Genomic DNA, 18,048 nt, shown 5'->3' on the forward strand with positions numbered 1-18,048 from the left:
TCAAGCCCAGGTTTCTTTCTAGCATCGACTTTAAGTCGTAAGACATTGACTTTACCGGTTTCACCGTGAACCAGTCGGTGATCTTAAGTGCCTGCCGGAGCTCCTACCGAGTTCTACCTCCTATATACGGTCCTCGAGAGAGCCTCTCGAACGTCCTCCGAGCAGGAAATTAATTTCTTGGAAACGAGCTCTGGTATATACGTCCATACTACTACTACTATACCACTACTACTAGCACCATTGCTATTGCACCACTGTACCTGCTGTTCTATTCTATTTTGTTCTGTTCTGTTCTATGCTGTTGGTCGAATCTCTCTCTCTCTCTACCAACTACGTGTCAGTATACCTTGGACGATTCTGCCTTATCACTAGAAACCGGTCGTCTGCCTTACTTCCTTCCCTTCAACCTATCCCTTCCGTAGGAAGAAGCAACTATCCAAACGTGTGCAATGTAAAAAAGGATTGCAAAACTTGAAGATTCTAAACGTTTCCTCAAAATTTATCTTTTCTCTTTCTTACTTTCACGGAGATGAGCATGAAACCTGCAATACTACACACTTGCCATGTGCAAAGAGTAGTACGTGACGTTGAATCCTCGGACGTTCCTTCCGCAGCCTTAAGTTCTGATAAGTTCCTTTCGATAAGACAACTTCCGTTCGCCCTAAATCGTATATATCTATATATATATATGTGGTCGTGTTCTAAGAGAGGCAACTTTGTAAGATGAATTACGAGCACGTGATACACAGATCGTGCTACACCATACTATTCCTTTACCTTACAACACTCACCTTTCTTCCCACTAAAGTTAGATACTCTTTTCATGGTGTACATCGATTTACTATTACTCTTTTAAAATCTTTGTTGTTAAATCGGAAAGAAAAAGAAGAAGAAAAAGTATAAAAAAAAAAAACAAAAAAAACAAAAAAAAAATAGGAATCACTTTTCAAGTAGTAACGTAGGGTGTTTGGTTAGACAAAGACGCATAGGAGAGTCCGAACCTCCAATAAATTCACACGCTAGACTCCTAAAGCTTTGTTTTCGAGGTGAATCCAAAGATAGCCGAGAGTACTCGTTGTTGAGTTGCTGCATGCTTCGAGACACACAGAGAAAAGCCGTACTTGCTAACGTTAGGAGTGTGGGGTAAAGATAAACGACACGTTCTAGGGCGACAGCGTGAAAGAATTTGTCAGTTGTTGGGTCGAAAAAGACAAGCAACATGAGAGAGATGGAAAAAGAGGGATAGAGAAAGGAGTAGGTTGGTGTTGGGCACAATATTTCCACGGTTAATTCAGCCTGGCAATAATGCCTGGAATCATAAGCCCCAGGTGTTACGCCGCGAATCTTCGACCCTCATAAACACACTGTAGTTGCTAGCCCCACGCGACAGAGATGCTAGAAATAGACGAAGAAACAAGAAGAAGAAGAAGAAGAAGTAGAAGAAGAAGTAGAAGAAGTAGAAGAGAAAGAGGAGAAGAAAAAAATAGGGGTAGAAAATGTTGTTGGATAAATATAGAAAGGGTAAAGAGTAGGAAAAGAATGAGAAGGAAGAAAGAGAAAGAGAGAGGGAGAGAGAGAGAGAGTAGGATGAAGTGTTGCACTGAGTGAGATAAAGGATAGAGATAGAAATATAGTAAAGTAAGGGGTGAGAGGAAAGGGCGGGGATGAAGAGAGAGAGAGAGAGAGAAAGGGTGGAAAGCTCGAGATACCCACGACTACTTCTGCTACGCGTTACAATATCAGCGAGTAGTTGGGTGAGAAACTGGACGAACAAGCTTTGCTCTTATATACGTGTGTACCTGTATTTCTAGATGTGTGTGTGTGTGTGTGTGTGTGTGTGTGTGAGTGAGGGAAAGAGAAAGAGATAAAATTAGAAGGAGAAGAGGAGGAAGCAAGCACGAAGCATAGGGATGGTTAGACCGGAAGAGGGATGCGGAGGTAAAACCGTTAGCTGTATGGCAATTTCCCTGCTTGCCTCCCTCAATTCCCAAGACTAGTTTCCATCCAACTCTATGCAACGCGCCAGTAATTTGTACCTGACCGTCGCGCCCATTTTCCCTTATCATTTTTTATAACCGGCCGACGCGCTAAAGCAATTCAAAGTGAATAAGAAGATACGAGGGTGCAACTAGCTTGGACAAGCTTTCCTGTATACGAAAGGAAGTAGAAAAAATAGAGAAAAATAAAATGGTCAAAGTAAGAAAAAAAAAAAAAAAAGAAAAAGTAGAAGAAGTAGAAGAAAATATTCTTGAATTTTTGATTTCTTTTTTTTTCGTCCACAGTGGTTTTAAAAAGTTTCTCTTCACCACTTCTCCTTTTTTATTTATTTTTTTTTCTTTTACCTTAGCATGTATAGCCCTTTTTTGTAATTCCTTTTGATCTAAATCTGACACGATGTTTACTCGAATTTAAGTGTTTCACTGTGAGATACCATACTTTTCTAGAATCATTTTACAGTTTTACCTACTTTATCCGTCATCTTTTCTATACCGTTGAATTTTCTTTTTTTTTTCTTTTTCAAATATCCCATTTCGAAAAGCGTGCCAAAAAGGTATACCTTTTTCCGGAGGGTGTACGTAAATACGAGCTTTTTCTCCCCCTTCTTTCTCTCTGTCACCTTTCTCTATCAATCTCTCTCTCTCTCTCTCTCTCTCTCTCTTTCGGTTTCTATCTGTTTCTATTCGTGTGAGAACTGTGATACCATAGAGTTGACGATTGCCAATCGAAAAACGATTCCAATATTTGGAAATATGATCAAGGCAAAAGGTATTATCGATATGCAATAATAATCTACAGTATATACAAGGTCGTGTGTTGCATCCCACCGATGCTGAATATGCATCTGAATGTTTGACAGGTTTATATATTCTTTTTTGCATAACGAATGCAAAAAAAAATACTCTCATATATATATACTCTACTATCCCTTTACTCCCACCTACTACAAAATAACAAAAATGAAAAAGAAAGAGAGAGAAAAAGAATACTCCTGGGGTAGAGTGGTATGGTCGTGGAGAGAGAAAGAAAACAACAAAACGAAAAAGGAAATATTTGAGTTACCGTAGTATTTTTATTTTAAATTTGAAAAGTATGCATATAGAAAATTGCAAACGCCAGGAAGTTTTCTTTTTCTCCCATTGGTATGTTAATGAAATATAAATTAAATACGTCGGTTAAATATTTGCTGTAAAAAAAAATATATTATAATAAATAACTAAAAACACTCTTACATAATAATTATTTAATCGTACCATGCGAATATAACGTTGATTCGTTGAAATACTCATGGTTATTTTTTAATAAGAAAAAAATATATTACAGTAAAAATAATAATAATGATAATAATAATAATAATAATGAAAAAACAGTCAATCATAAAATGAATAGAATACTTGTGTTATTACAGCGACACATTTTCCACGACGCACGTCATACATTTTCTTTCTTTCTCAAATTGGTCCCTCCATTTCTCCCACTTTGTTTGTACTTTATCGTGATGAGAAGAACGAAATGAGAGATATAAAAGAAAGCAAAAGTCCGCTCGATATGTTTGCTGCTGCCTCCTCATTCGGTCTACCAAACAAACCATTTCTTTCTCTTTCCCTTTCCCTTTTCCCTTCCTCATTCCCTTTTTATTTTTCTTCCTCATTTTTTCTCGTTGAAAGGTTAATTGATCTGTTATGTGCTTATATCTCGTGTATACGGTAGTGTAGTAGCTCCTTTCATGGAGTATCTTTATCGAAGCGTGCTGGAACACCGGTGGTGGTCGATAAATTTACAGCTGCGTGCGCCAGAACAAGTATGCAATGCGACCTCGATGAAAAGGATTCTTCAAAACCCTACGATGAAAAGAACCACACGTGAAAAGCTGGCCAAACCAAACCAAACCAAACCAAACCAAACCGAAACCAAACCGAACCAAACCAAACCAAACCAAATATAAAACCAGAATTGCTCGATTAAATCTCGGCAGTATCTTCATTGAACATTCAACGATCTATTTACCACCCCCACGTCCATCCCCCACTTCTCTTTTCAAAATAAAACCTTCAAGATTATTCTCGATTCGTACAATTTGATATTTTTTTCTTGTTGTTGTTTCTCCTCTCAAAATTTGATACGATAAAATATATTATAGACAAATCTTATTTAACTAATCCATTTTTTTCGAGATCAAATTGAAAAATTAAACAACAAGAAAAAGAGTAGGAAAGAGCAAGTGCGACAGAAGATAATTTGAAAAATATGACAAAATTATAAATCAATATAAATAATTTCCTACAATTTTTACAAACCATTATAAAAGAATTTTCATTCGATGGATGATGGTTGGCATAAAGTGGGAGGGAAAAATGGGGGGTTAGAGGAGAACAAAGGAGATTGAGCAGAAGGAAAAATGAAAAAATACAGTATATGAATTAACAATCCATTGAAAGTTGTTACAGATGGATCGAACTTTGAAGCTCTCTCTCTTTCACGCATATACATACTCGTACTATATATACATATATATATATGTGTATAGGAATACATAAACTTCCGCGGAATATCACATGGGACCAGATTTCGAAACGGGAAACGTTAACGTTCTCGCATGAGGATTTTCCAAGCGTTATAGGGGCATTACTGTGCGAACCTCGTTTCGTTCCGTTTATGAATGTTACACGCAATACGACTCCACCGAGTTTAACGCAATTTTACTTAACGCCACATATAGAGAAGTATGGTGGCATGGGGTATATCGATAACGAGTTTCACTGGACATTTCCACGGCGACTTTTGCTACTTCGTGTTCTTCCCTCCTACCTACTACCATTCCTATTTCAAATCCCCTCTCTTCTATTTTCTCTCTCTCTCTCTCTCTCACTCTCTCATCCACTCACTCTCTGACTCTCTATCGAATTCTAAACGTAGAACTAGTAATGGAAAGTGTAATTATCAGATATCGAACATGGGTTGCTGCTAGTACTACTGCTGCTACTGCTACTACTGCTGCTGGTACTGGTACTGATACTGGTGCTGGAGGGGGGAGAGGAAGAGAGGGGGGAGGTTACGCGAGTGCGTTCGACTCGAAGCATTCCGATAAAATTATTTATGTCCGTTTTCTCTACCCTATCGTATAATACCTCTTTTTCCTATGAATTTTTTTTTTTTTTTTTTTACTCTATTTTCCTCTCTTTTGTGTTCTCTTTTTTTTTTTGTTATTTTGTTATTTTTATTCTATTTTTGTTCGTTGAACAAACGAAGAAAAAAACAATTTAACGTTCGAACGAATAACGGGATGAGGATTGTGTAGGGTAAGTCGATAAGAATTGAAAAATATATTGTAAGTGTATTTTATGAGATATTTTAGGTTGTCTCTGATTGAATGAGATGTTTAGAATTTTGTTTCTATCGTTTAGATTAATAAAAAAAAGTTTACTATTACTAAAGGAAAAATTTTCTTGTGAAGATTTAGACCCTATGGCAGGGTAACCGTATACCGACACTTTACAGAACCGAGTAATGTGAGGAGGTATATTCGCGGATATCGCGATTCCCGCGGGAAAACATTCTACGGGGAATTCAAACGGGTTTCCTACTGATAGACTGACGTCTGTTACTAAGAAGAAGAAGAAGAAGAAGAAGAAGAAGAAGAAAAGGAAAAATAAATAAAGAAAGAAAAGAATTGTTAAGGTTCGTAGAAAAAGAACGTAATACTAGCATAGAAATGGGTTCTATCTACTGTGTAAGCCCAATGACGTGTCGGAGCCATAAACCGTGAAAAAAGTTGAGAAAAAGTATTACTTTGTTTTTGTTTTTTCCCCATCTTTTTTCAAACTGATTGAGATTTTCTTGCAGAATAAAATAACACTTAAGACACACCATTCTACAATAATGATAATGATGATGATAATGATGATGATGATAGTAACGTAACTCGTTACTTTAATATTGTCAATTAAACTCTTTGATTATTCATGCGAAAATCTACCATCTTTACTTGGTTATAATGACAATTATCTAAACATCAGGAGCAAAAGAGAAGTACGTATAGGTTTAACGAACTTCCTACTCAAAAGGCCAAAAACACATTGTCTGTCTTCGTTTCACATGCATAGATAAAAGGTAAGAGAAATAAACTCAAGAAGAACACTTTTGTACGTAGTAAAAGCAACAAATTTTCGTCTCTAAAAGATAGATCGATAATATAATATAATATAATATAATATAATTTAAACGCGTCAACTATATTGTGTATCTAAAATATGAGACATTTTGGTAAAGTTGATAGTCTTGTTTCTGTTCAAAGAAATATTATTATATTTGATAAAAATGATACTATAAATGTTATACGTGTACACCAATAGGAAACAAATGTGTACATAGATATATCTCTATGATATGAAGAGATAACTTGGCATATATTTCATTTTAGAAAATTCAAAGAGTTTCATCCTACAAATACGTAACAGCAACAACACAGCAGCAGCAGCAGTAGTTGACGTTCCTTCTGGTGCCAGCAGCCTTTCAACAGTGTGGTTCAGAAGGATCGAGAAATACTACCCTGTCCTATCTACGAATGAAAGGCATGAACGCGTTCTCCTTCGTAGCTTTGTACAAAGGAACACCACAACGGTGTATAGGAGAAGGAATAGGAGGAGGTGGAGGAGGTTCGAAGGGACACCAACGTTCATTCTCTTCCTTCTTCCTGCTTTGACCTTCTATATCCAAAGGGGCAGTAGGAAGCAGTGACCCGTACCATCCTAGATCTACTTCGTATCACTCTGCATAGTAACTCCCACGTCATGTTCTACCTACTTCCTTACACGGACTTTGTTCTCTCGATGTTCAACGGCATAAAGATTCTCCAGTCACTGAGACTTTACTTTCCTTTCCTTTATCTTCCTTTCCTATCCCTTTTCTGTCCTTTACATTTCCTATTCCTTCTTTGCTAGCAACAAGAACAGACCGATGGAATCCAATAGTCGTATGCCAACGCCCTGGGATACATTTACCTTGACGAATACACCTAAAGTAACTCAAGTAGACTTTTCCATTCGAAAAATCACACATATGTATGTCTCTATTTCTATTATCTTTATCTTTGTTTAATTAATTTTTTCTTTTTTGAAGTAAAAACTTCTTTAGAATGGGAGTGATCTGAAAAGTAAATAAACGGAAACGGAGCTATGTAACGAAGCTATGAAACGGTTGCCATACTAAATAATGAGAGAAAAAGAAACAAACATAGGATTTAGATTGCGAGGGAGTGAGATGGAATATAGCTATACAATTTTTCCTATTCTCGGTCTCCTCTTTATGCTATGCTTCGTAGTTATCGCTCCTGGTTGTATATGTGTGTGTTTGTGTGCGACTGCATACTACAAAGCGTAAACACATATATTCTATCGATACTGGAAATGTTTGTAGGTAGGAGCGATAGAAGGGTAAAAGAATAAACAGAGATAAGGACATAGGAATGCGACAAAAGAAAAAGGTAAAAACGAACCGACGGTCGACATAAACAAAGAAGGTGCGTGGTATGTTTTTTTACCAAACGTGTCATTTCTTTTCTATTTAAAAATGATTCTATTTTATTCAAAAATTAATAGTATATAAATGAATATTTTATGTTTAAACACATTTTGTCATTTATCCGTCTCAATTTCGTTCAACAACGTACACGTATACGTATATATACATACGTGCATCATGCATCTTGACGTTCGTACATTATTCTAGCATCAAGAACCGCAAGAATTTCCTTGTCGATAGAATTAACATGCATCAAACGCAATTAGATTTCCTTGAACACTAATGAATATGATTACTTTGGGGTAAGAAGTTGTAATAAATGTATCACAACCTGAGGCGGTGAGTATAACATGATAATTTGGCGAGCTGTTACGTGCGGTAGAGAAGGTATACGCATGTCGAATAGAAACCCGTGATAGTCACTTCCTTCTCGTATTCAGAGACGTTAGATATTACCTTCCTAATACAAGATGCGATTCTCTTACCTCATATCCACGATATATCACATTCTAATTTCCAAAAGCTGTCGCTACGTCATCCATCTTATTCCTTTAAGACAAGATTTTCAACTCCAAACCGAAACCGAGAGAGAAGACGAGTGATGATATCAATCTATTTAAAAAACACACACACATTTAATTTCGTATAAATAAATTATGATAATCAAATTTAAATAAAGGGTTCGATTGAAAAATTTAAAAGAGGGAAAAAAATCAAATGTAAATAAGATCAATACTCAAGACAAGATGATATCAATCTAGTTTTAAAAAAAGAAAATACACACAAATTTAATTTCGTATAAATAAATTATGATAATCAAATTTAAATGAAGGGTTCGATTGAAACATTTAAAAAAAGAAAAAAAGCAAATGTAAATAAGATCAATCGAGGAAAACAAATGAAAGGATAGAATTGAGAATAAGTTTGAAATGGAAAGGTAGATAAAGTGATATAGGAATAAAGTGATATAACATAGAAGATACAAATGAGATAGTGTGTGAGAGAAACAGCATTTGTCGTGTGCAATGGTAATCTGAAATCCGTTTAAAACAGAAGATAATCTTGCGTAGGTATACGCTTGACAAATATTTGACGACACGAATATTCGTAGAAGAACCATTGAGAAATGTTGAATTTCTTTGTGTACACTGTGCTTAAGTTATTTTGAATCCGGGGTATACGTTAATCATGTTCAGGATTGAATTCCCCTTTGCTAAGAAGAGTTGTTATCAGTTTTCAGTATCTCTCTTTCTCTCTCTCTCTCTCTCTCTCTCTCTCGTTCTCATTGCATTATAAATCACAGAGAAATAAAGAAAAAAGATGAAAAATAAAAATAATCATATAGTTTTGTTGATATAATAAATTACATTTATAACATAATATTAATCCGAATAACAGTAATTGTTATACGAATGAAATCAAAAGACTGTACATTGATTACGATTTATCTATAAATCAATATTACGAAGTTAATTAATCGTTCTTTATATTTTTTTCTCACTCATTCTCTCGCACCTATTGATATCATTAATTTTCTCTTTTCCATCTATAATTTAGTTTGATCGACGTATTCTAATTCGTAACGTTTCGAGCTTTGAAGTTCTGGCAAATAAATATAAAGCCACGCGAAGGCAACTCCCCGAGCTATTAAATCTCTCAAATTGCATAACTTCCGTCTGGAGTTCTCAGGGAATCGCATACTTCGTGCTTTAGTTAGACACGTATCTCTCGGTTGTCTTCTATTCCTATAAATTGTAGCGCGTGCATTACGAAACGCGAAACAGTGAATCTCTTCTACTCGTCGCGCCGAGGGAACAACGAGAGAAACAAAGTCAAGGATGTTGGAAATGCTTAACGGTTGTGTGAAAATCGAGGGGACCAAAAGCTTCCAACTATATCTGACTATGTTCGAATGGGAGCAGGGAGGGAAGAAAACAAGAAAGGAAGGAAGTAAGTAAGTAAGTAAGAAAGGAAGGAAGGAAGAGAAAAGGGGTAGCAAAGGATAGGTGGAAGAGGGTAGTAGAAGAAGATTTCGAAACTCATGGGAATCGAACGTTAAGTACACTCAGAATGTGGTCTACTGAGCCTAGCATCCAACTTCTAAATCGTGCTGCAAGCTTTACGTGACCGTTGATGAGAATTTAGAAGTAAGTACTTTTCTCTCTCTCTCTCTCTCTCTCTCTCTCTTTCTGAATTCATGCATATGCATATATTTTCCCGAGGATAAATGATTATTCCGAAATGCAGCATTCCTGCAGTGACATGTAGAAGAGAAAATTCGCATAAGCTTCGTGTTTTGAGGGATGGTTCAAGCAGACAGGACGAACACACACAACCTACCCAACAAGTAAGCCACCTTTTACTCCCTTCTGTTATCCTCTGCTTCTATTCTCCCTATTCTCTCTCTCTCTCTCTCTCTCTCTCTCTCTTTCTCTCTTTCAACTACACGTATATACAACTTTCTCTAGCAAGCAGCACATTTCTACCTAACTCGTAGTAGTACCACCTTACCCGCGATCGATTACGAACATTGTGTCATACAGAATCGTCGTCGTTGTCGTCGTCGTCAAATCGGATTTCAAGGGACTCACCTGAAATTCTAATTTAAGACACAGGTACTAAAGAGAAAGATAAAGAGAAAATGGAAAGGGAAATTCAACTCGTTTGTTCCTACGAATATCACCTACGTGCTCGGTTGAGCTCGACGAATCGTTCGGTTTAATTGAGGGCTCACCGACTAACGTCTCGAGCTCTTCTATCAGAAATTCCTACGAACTACCAATCGACCCTACACTGTCTAGGATATCGTTTTATCTTTCTCTCTTTTCCCTTTCTATACCTTTCTATACCATTCCATCTCTCCTAGTTCCAACCAAACGATCTTTTTCCTAACCGAAAATAACCACCACGATATCATTCTTGATTACCAATCCGATTTTTTGTAATCAAGTTAAACGTGAACGTTGGACGAACGAAACGTCAAAGTATTGTGCGCCCTCCCTTCCCCACCTTTTAGTATCATCAAGCAACTACCTATTTATCTTTTTCCTTTTTTTTTTTTTCATCGATCAATAAACGATATCACATAATACAATGAACGTTACTTATAACGAATCAAGCTTAACCTTTGATTTCTCTTTCCTTTCGAGCCTAATCGATCTATCGTTAACGCATAAATCATTCGATTTTCCGACTTCAACGCCATAAATCAACGTAGGAAATTAATAAGACTACGATTTATCCCATATAATACCTCTCGTTTATATTCCAAAAGCAAATCAGATAAAGCATTTTAATAAAGTGAAAAGGATAGTAGATAACCTTCTGCCCCCCCCTCCCATCTTGCAATTAGAATCGTATTAAACGAGTTGCTGCACTAAATTACGGGATTATAACATATATGTTGTAAATGTTAAACGATACAAGTATTATTAACCTTTTACACTTTGAGAATAATCTCTCTCTACGTTAAGATAATTATGGGAAATTCAATGAATCGTATCTGTTTGAAATCTCTCACTTTCTATCCTTACTATCTCTTTGTCATGGTCATTATTTGTAAGAAACTTGGAAATGAACGGAAACCAGAAACCAATATGAATGTGGTTTCGATCTTATCCGGTGTTAAGATAACTTGACAATTTCATCTCCTAATCAAACCTGAAATGGAGAGATATTAGAATGAGAGTTAGTTGAGGTCTAAAGGTGCTAAAGGATTCTCTATCTCTCTGTCTTTCTATTCTATCAATACACTAGTACGCGCACGTAGACCTATATACGTACACATACATACACAGACCTCTTACTAACTTCGCGAAATCGGTTAGCTTCAAATAGCAGCAAGGTACAGCAGACTCTTAGGATAGTTGAACTTGTGTATGGCGAGTAAGTACAGTAGGGGGTGGATTTGAAGTAGCAGGGAAGAAAGAGAACATGGACGAGTACAAAGAGAAGGAGAAGGAAAAGGAGGAAAAGGGAGACAAGGGTGGAAAGGGAAGAGGGAAAACGGTTGCCCGAGGTTACGGAACTCCAAACGAGTGCAAGAGACCGAAAGGAGTACTACTTCTCTGTTAAAGAACACGTGGCTCGAGCGTGACTCCGGGCCATCTGGAATCGGGCTAATTTGACGATTGACCCGATGCCAGAATATAACGCTGGCTCGTTTACCGCAAAAGGATGGAACAAGATAAAAAAATAAAATAACCCCTATACACATACACGCATACATGTACACGTAGACGCGAGTGAACACCCATCCGTGGTTTCTTTTTTTTTTTTTTTACCTATCATCCAACTTAACATTTTTCTTCCTCCCACCTACCCTAAAACGATTTTTTCCTGTACGACGATTAACACATTTGATATACGACACACCTGACTAAATTCTGACTATTTATTATAGTTTTATTTTTCAAGGGTTCTATCGATGTTATCATTCTTGTCAACCCCGTTAAAATACTTTTAGTTATTTACTAAAGGCTTGTATTTCAAACTTGTCAAAGATGATGTTTAATTGATTATAAAAAAAAAAAAAATGTCAGACATTATCTCAATTACAGGGCCAAAAAGGTTCTCGAATTAATAATATCTATACAAAGGTACGCTGCCTGGGGTTTACCTATCGTGTTCAACTCGGAAACATTTTGACAGGTTTAAAGGGAGAACTTGGAATGGAACGCATTACCTCGACAACACAAGGTTTTATCAGTTTCGGAGCCAAAAGGGCTTACGCGCGTAAAGGAATGAGATGGTTGGTGATGCCAATTCAGGTGACCCGTTTTGTTTCAAGGAAATAACCCCAAGCATGTTACTTCTACCTTTACCACCCACTACTCTTTTTCTTCTTCTCCATTTCCTTCTCTTTATCCTTTACGTTTCTATTCTCTTTCTCTCTCTCTCTCTCTTTATCTTTCCCCCTGTCTCTGTTTCTCACAGAGAGAAAACCGACAGATTATATAAAGGGCGGCATACACATACGTGATGCACAGTACACGTGAAAACAAATGTGCGGTTCTCGTAATTTTCCACAGTCACCGCATTCAGCAACCGTTCTCGATTATAATACCGGTTTGCCCGTAAGACGTAAGTATCATGGTTACCGTAGTACTGACCTTCTTCCCTACCAACAGAATTTACCAACGTAAAGCTGCTTAAAATCATTATATACGTTGAACAGGGAAAACGAATTTCCACGAAACGAAGAGAGAGGGTGGTTTAAATGTAACACGAATAAAACCTTCACCGATTCCATCCCATTTATTACCTACATTTTCTAGCAGTTGAAAAATAGGAAACACTTTCGATGTTAGAACTGTCGATAATTTTATAAAATATGATCCCTTCTTTTCTATTGACTATTCTTACTTACCTATATCCCTGAATAAAACTTTCATATACTATAGATATATATTATACAATTTCAATGAATATCGATAATTGAACGTTTCATGTATTTTGATATTTGGAAAGTTTGTAAACTTGTTTTTTATTTTTTTTTTTCGTTTTTTTTTACCTTCCTTTATTTTTTCCTTTACGAAAAGAATAATATAAAAAAATACATTTGTAAAGTTTTGTTGAAATAATGTACATTGATACGAGAAATAAGATCCCGAACGTATCGATAGAAATTCGAATTTCATTCTTCTTTTTCTTCTTCTTTTTCTATTTCTCATTTCTATTACTTTTATTATTTCCATTTCATTTTGCGAAGCAAACAAAATGCACTCGATAACCATAACTTATACCTTACGCTTTTACCTAACCTTTCACGAAACGATCTTAACGCATCGTTTCTCCGGAAATTATGAATATACGATTGGAATGCTCGATAGAAATTGGACATAGCACGCGGATCCACTATATAACGATCCTTCTTCTCTAACATAAGAGCTTATCGAGTTTTAGATTTATGTTCCTTTAGGAGTACCCAGTTACGGAAATTCGACTACATGACGCAAATGCTAACGCAACTTGAAAATACGATTAAAAAACTACTCACTCACTTTCTTTCTTTTTACTTTTTCTTTTTATCCAATTCTTCCAATTTCGCGTATTTCAATTCCTATTATTATCATCATCGAGATGAAAAATTTTTTATTTTTATTATATATATTATATTATATATTTGTATTATATTTTATATATATTTAATATAATTATAAATTATAATAATTAATATATCTAAATATAAAATAAATAATATAATATATAATAAATAATAATAAAGATTATACAATAATTAATAATATAAAAATATAAATATAATAATTAATTAAATATATATTAAATATGTATATATTTGAAAATATTTTTCGAACATAATTCGCGTTAATTCGACGATAAAAATTTTATACGATTTCATTTAAAACCTTCCCCGACTACCGTGTTTCATTTATTATATATCATAGTATTGATATTTAAAAGTTCAATATTAGAATTAAAAAGAAATAAATAATAATATATAAAACAAAGTACATAAACTAACAACGTAAAACGAGAATTACAATTATGTAAATGTCAAGAGTTTATAAATATTCCATAAAACGTTTTTGTTTTAGATACGTTCAAGTAAGTCAGTATTATCGTTTCCATAATCAAGAATTCGTCCATAAAACGTTTTCCCGTTTTAGTAAGGAAAATTTCAAGAATAAAAAGAAGAAGAAGAAGAAGAAGAGGATAGTAAAGAAAGGGAAAAGGGAAGGAAATATGGGCTACAGGAAAACGACGATAAATTTTATCCGAAGAAGCATCTCGCGATTGTATCATCTTTCGAGATCCCCTCTAGCAGTAACAACAAAAACAACAACAAAAACAACAACCAACAACAACAACAACAACAACATCGAATAGAATAGAAGAGAACAAAAGGTACAACAATTTTTCCTTTACCTTAGGGATTGTTTCTTTCAACGACACGTCTTAACATAACTCGTGTTCATTGACGCAACAACCAACGCGAAATTTATTTCTATTACTAACCACCCTCTCAACCCCCCCCCCTCCAATTACCTCCCTCCCTTCCTCCCAATTCCCTGCTGATCTCATTCTCTCCATACTCTATTTTCTATTTTTCTATATTTCTTTGGATAAAACGAAAAAGTTCGCTATAAGATTTATAACTGACGGGGGAGAGGAACGATTCTTTGTCCGATTTGAAAAACGTCGAGAGTCGAGGACGGTTCGTTCTTCCCTTGACCCTTTTCTTAGCTAAAACGTGACAGAGTAGAGAAGGATAAAGAAATATAAAAAAAAAAAAAGAAAAGGGGATAGCAAAAAAATAGATATGAAAAGATACTGTAGAAATCTGCGAAAGAAAAGGTTTAAAAAAAGAAAATAGGTCAGTTCTCGTAGAATAAGAATAAGAAGAAGAAGAAGAAGAAGAAGAAGAAGGATTGGTGAAAGGTTGAGAAAAGAAAGGGCGCGAGAATACATTGTCCCTTCCATTCTTTCGATATCGCACAAAATAATTATATTCTGACGAATGCGGACCCTTTAAACCCATTGCATGCTGGCCGTTGGTTGCATTGCGGCCAGCCCAGCAATGCGGTTTGATTTTAAATTCTTAGGAAAAGGATGCCGCTTGAATTCCTTTTTCTTTTCTTGTTTTATTTTTTTTTTTTTGTTCCCCTTCAGCATTCACGTATCCGCGTATTCGTCGTTTCAACTTGACTTTTCTCAGCTGTGAAACCACTTTGATCCCTTTCTTTCTTTCGCTTTACGACATTTGCTATCGCATTTTCTTTCTATCTCACTTTCTCTCTTTCTCTCTCTCTCTCTCTCTCTTTCGCTTTCTTACCCAGATCGAAAGTTTTCTTCTCGAATGTGTTTGGGAAAAAGAAGAATAAAAAGAAGATAGTACTTGTCGTTGTCGTTGTCATTGTCGTTGTCGTTGTCGTTGTCGTTGTCGTTGTGTCGTCTTAGTGTCAACTTGGTAGAATCTTTTATAATGATATCCCCCCTTGAAAAAAGAAAAGTGTAAGAGTTATAGGGGAGTTGGTTTAAATAAATTTTACGTAACAACAGAAAAGAAGATACTTTCCTCTTCCTTCTTCTTCTTCTTCTTCTTCTTCTTCTTCTTCTCTTCTTTTTCTATTTTTCTTGGTAGAATTCTCTCTCTCTCTCTCTCTCTCTCTCTTTCGTCTGCGTTTAAGTAAAAACGTGAAGAAAAAGAGAGGGATAAAGTCAACGACATTTCATCCTTGTGTCGTTCTACTGAAAAATACAAAAAGTAAAGTAAAACACCCGAAAAAAAAAAAAAACAGGAAAAGAAAACAGAATAAGAATAAGAAGTAAAAGAGGACAAGAAAGAATAGAATGAAGGGCAGGGAAGAAAAAGGGAGGATACAAAATTCGATTGGTAAAGTTCGTTGAGAAAAATAGGAGGGAAAGACGTGTGCCTACTTGGCAAACCACAAAACGTTTTGTGCGTTCGTTTGTATCTTACGAGTCTTGTCGAAAGGAGGCTTCGGGATCGGCAGAAAATCAGTCTTCCGGAAGATAGATGTTCGATCGGACGGGAAACGACGACGACGACGACGACGGCAACGGTGACGTTCTTCTTCTTATTTTTCTTGTTCTTTTTCTTCTCATCCACCATTTACCTACACTTCATCCTTGTCTTCTTCGTTCTCGTCGTCAGGAATATGAGACGCATACGTATGCGAACACGCATCTTTCCCCTTAAACCCACCCCCCATACCCACACCCACACCCACCCGTTTCTCCTTCTCCTCCTCTTCTTCTTTTTCTTTTTCTTTGTCCTCGTCATTGTATGACTTTTCTCTTTTTTCGCAAAGATACAAGTCGCTGTCGGATACTATGCGAAGAGTCCCCCCAGGAGTTTAAAAACCAACCAACGTGTACATATGTAACGTACATTGTATGAAAGAACGAAAGGAGTCATTTTTATCGTACTCCACACGCCTCTTCTTACTTCCCACTCCTGCTTACGTCGTCTTCTCGCACTGTTGAAAACTAGACGTTGCGGAAAATCGTGTCCTTTTTTTTTTTTTATATCTTACTCTTGTGTCATATTCCTTTGAGAATCGTAAAAGTTCAATTGTGAATAGTGATCCTATTTCAATGGTTCAATAATTTCATACGTATCGTACTTGAATGTACTTACTACCTTATTATTATATACTTATTTAATTACTTAGTCTCTTTCTATGTGTCTATTTATCTAGTAGCCTTGTTAGAACCCCTTGTCATGAGACAACCCCCCGATCGTTAGTATGCTTACACGCAACGAGTGTTACATAAACGTTAAACCCTTTCTATCGAAATACCTGACGATGACAGGCCCGGTTACCGTGTCTAATTAACTCTTATTATATATACCATATCTGATTTACAAATAAAAAATTAATTGCAATTACATATAGATCTGTATCCAATATGTTTGTTCATCCATTCGTAAAATCTATTGTAATTGAAATTCATTCCAAATAATTGTATATTTATATATATATTTTCTCTCTCTCTCTCTTTCTTTTCTTTTAATATAAGCCAGTAATTAACTAAACTCGCAAACGTGTTTAATTAACCTACGATAGATCGTACGTGAAAAATAATTATCCAATTTCCCGTATCGATAATTTCTCTATAGTTTTCTACCGATTTCCCGAGTTCGACGTTTCAAGTTTCACATCCCGAGGTTTCCCCTCCTCCATTGTAAAACACAACACAACAACGATGCAAGTTTTATCGATGCATTCTAGTAACGATCGTGCACGAAACAACCACCCACATCCCCCTCCCCCTCCTCCTCCTCCCCAGTTTTCCGTAAGATTGCACCGTGATATCGTTGCAACTGTCTAAACTATAAAGCCAGTTGTTGTATTAGCAAAGCATCAAGTTATCGAACAATACTAAACGAGAATGGATGTGGTCTACGACAAAGTACTACGACGGACAACGATCTTCAGTTTTACCTTATATTACTACAGACAAATTTCTGTTTATCAGAAACTACAGAAATCACGTTACCTTTCTCGATCGTTTAATTTTTCGTTATCAAATTTATCCCATACGTACACCTTTTGTTTATTCTTATCACATATCTAAACTTTCAAATTGTATTTTTCCATACCATTGAGTTGGAAGTGTATAATAATAGGATTATTAGAAATTGAAACTGCAATTAATTTAGTGGGGAAATATAGTCAATGAAAAATAAATTTATCATACTTATCGATCGATAAATATCGATTAATCTCAATATCAATGAGAATAACTAAACCATGGACGATTCATCATGGTTAATTAGAACATTATCATTACCTTTCAGGATCGTTTAATTTTTCGTTATCAAATTTATTCCATACGTACACCTTTTGTTTATTTTTATCACATATTTAAATTTTCAAATTGTATTTTCTCATACCATTAAGTTGGAATTGTATAATAATAGGATTATTAGAAAATGAAGTTACAATTAATTTAGTGGGGAAATATAGTTAATGAAAAATAAATTTATCATACTTATCGATCGATAAATATCAATTCAGTTTAATTTCAACGAGAATAACT

At 35.6% G+C, this 18,048-nt stretch overlaps 2 long non-coding RNA genes across 2 annotated transcripts; both read left to right on the forward strand.

Annotated features, from left to right (window-relative positions):
* The first annotated feature begins 1,947 nt into the window (after positions 1-1,947).
* On the forward strand, positions 1,948-13,562 carry LOC149033394 (uncharacterized). The gene is made up of 5 exons (XR_016178902.1): positions 1,948-5,297; positions 5,497-5,676; positions 5,842-6,108; positions 6,419-9,665; positions 9,766-13,562. It is a non-coding gene; the product is annotated as an uncharacterized LOC149033394 (long non-coding RNA).
* A 295-nt stretch (positions 13,563-13,857) lies between these two features.
* Positions 13,858-17,571, forward strand: LOC149033395 (uncharacterized). Its single transcript, XR_016178908.1, has 2 exons — positions 13,858-14,385; positions 16,314-17,571. It is a non-coding gene; the product is annotated as an uncharacterized LOC149033395 (long non-coding RNA).
* Positions 17,572-18,048: the final 477 nt, after the last annotated feature.

Source organism: Polistes dominula, unplaced genomic scaffold (genome assembly GCF_049000335.1).
Source record: "Polistes dominula isolate Pdom_NZ unplaced genomic scaffold, Pdom_raw_medaka contig_27, whole genome shotgun sequence".
Taxonomy (NCBI): Eukaryota; Metazoa; Arthropoda; class Insecta; order Hymenoptera; family Vespidae; genus Polistes; species Polistes dominula.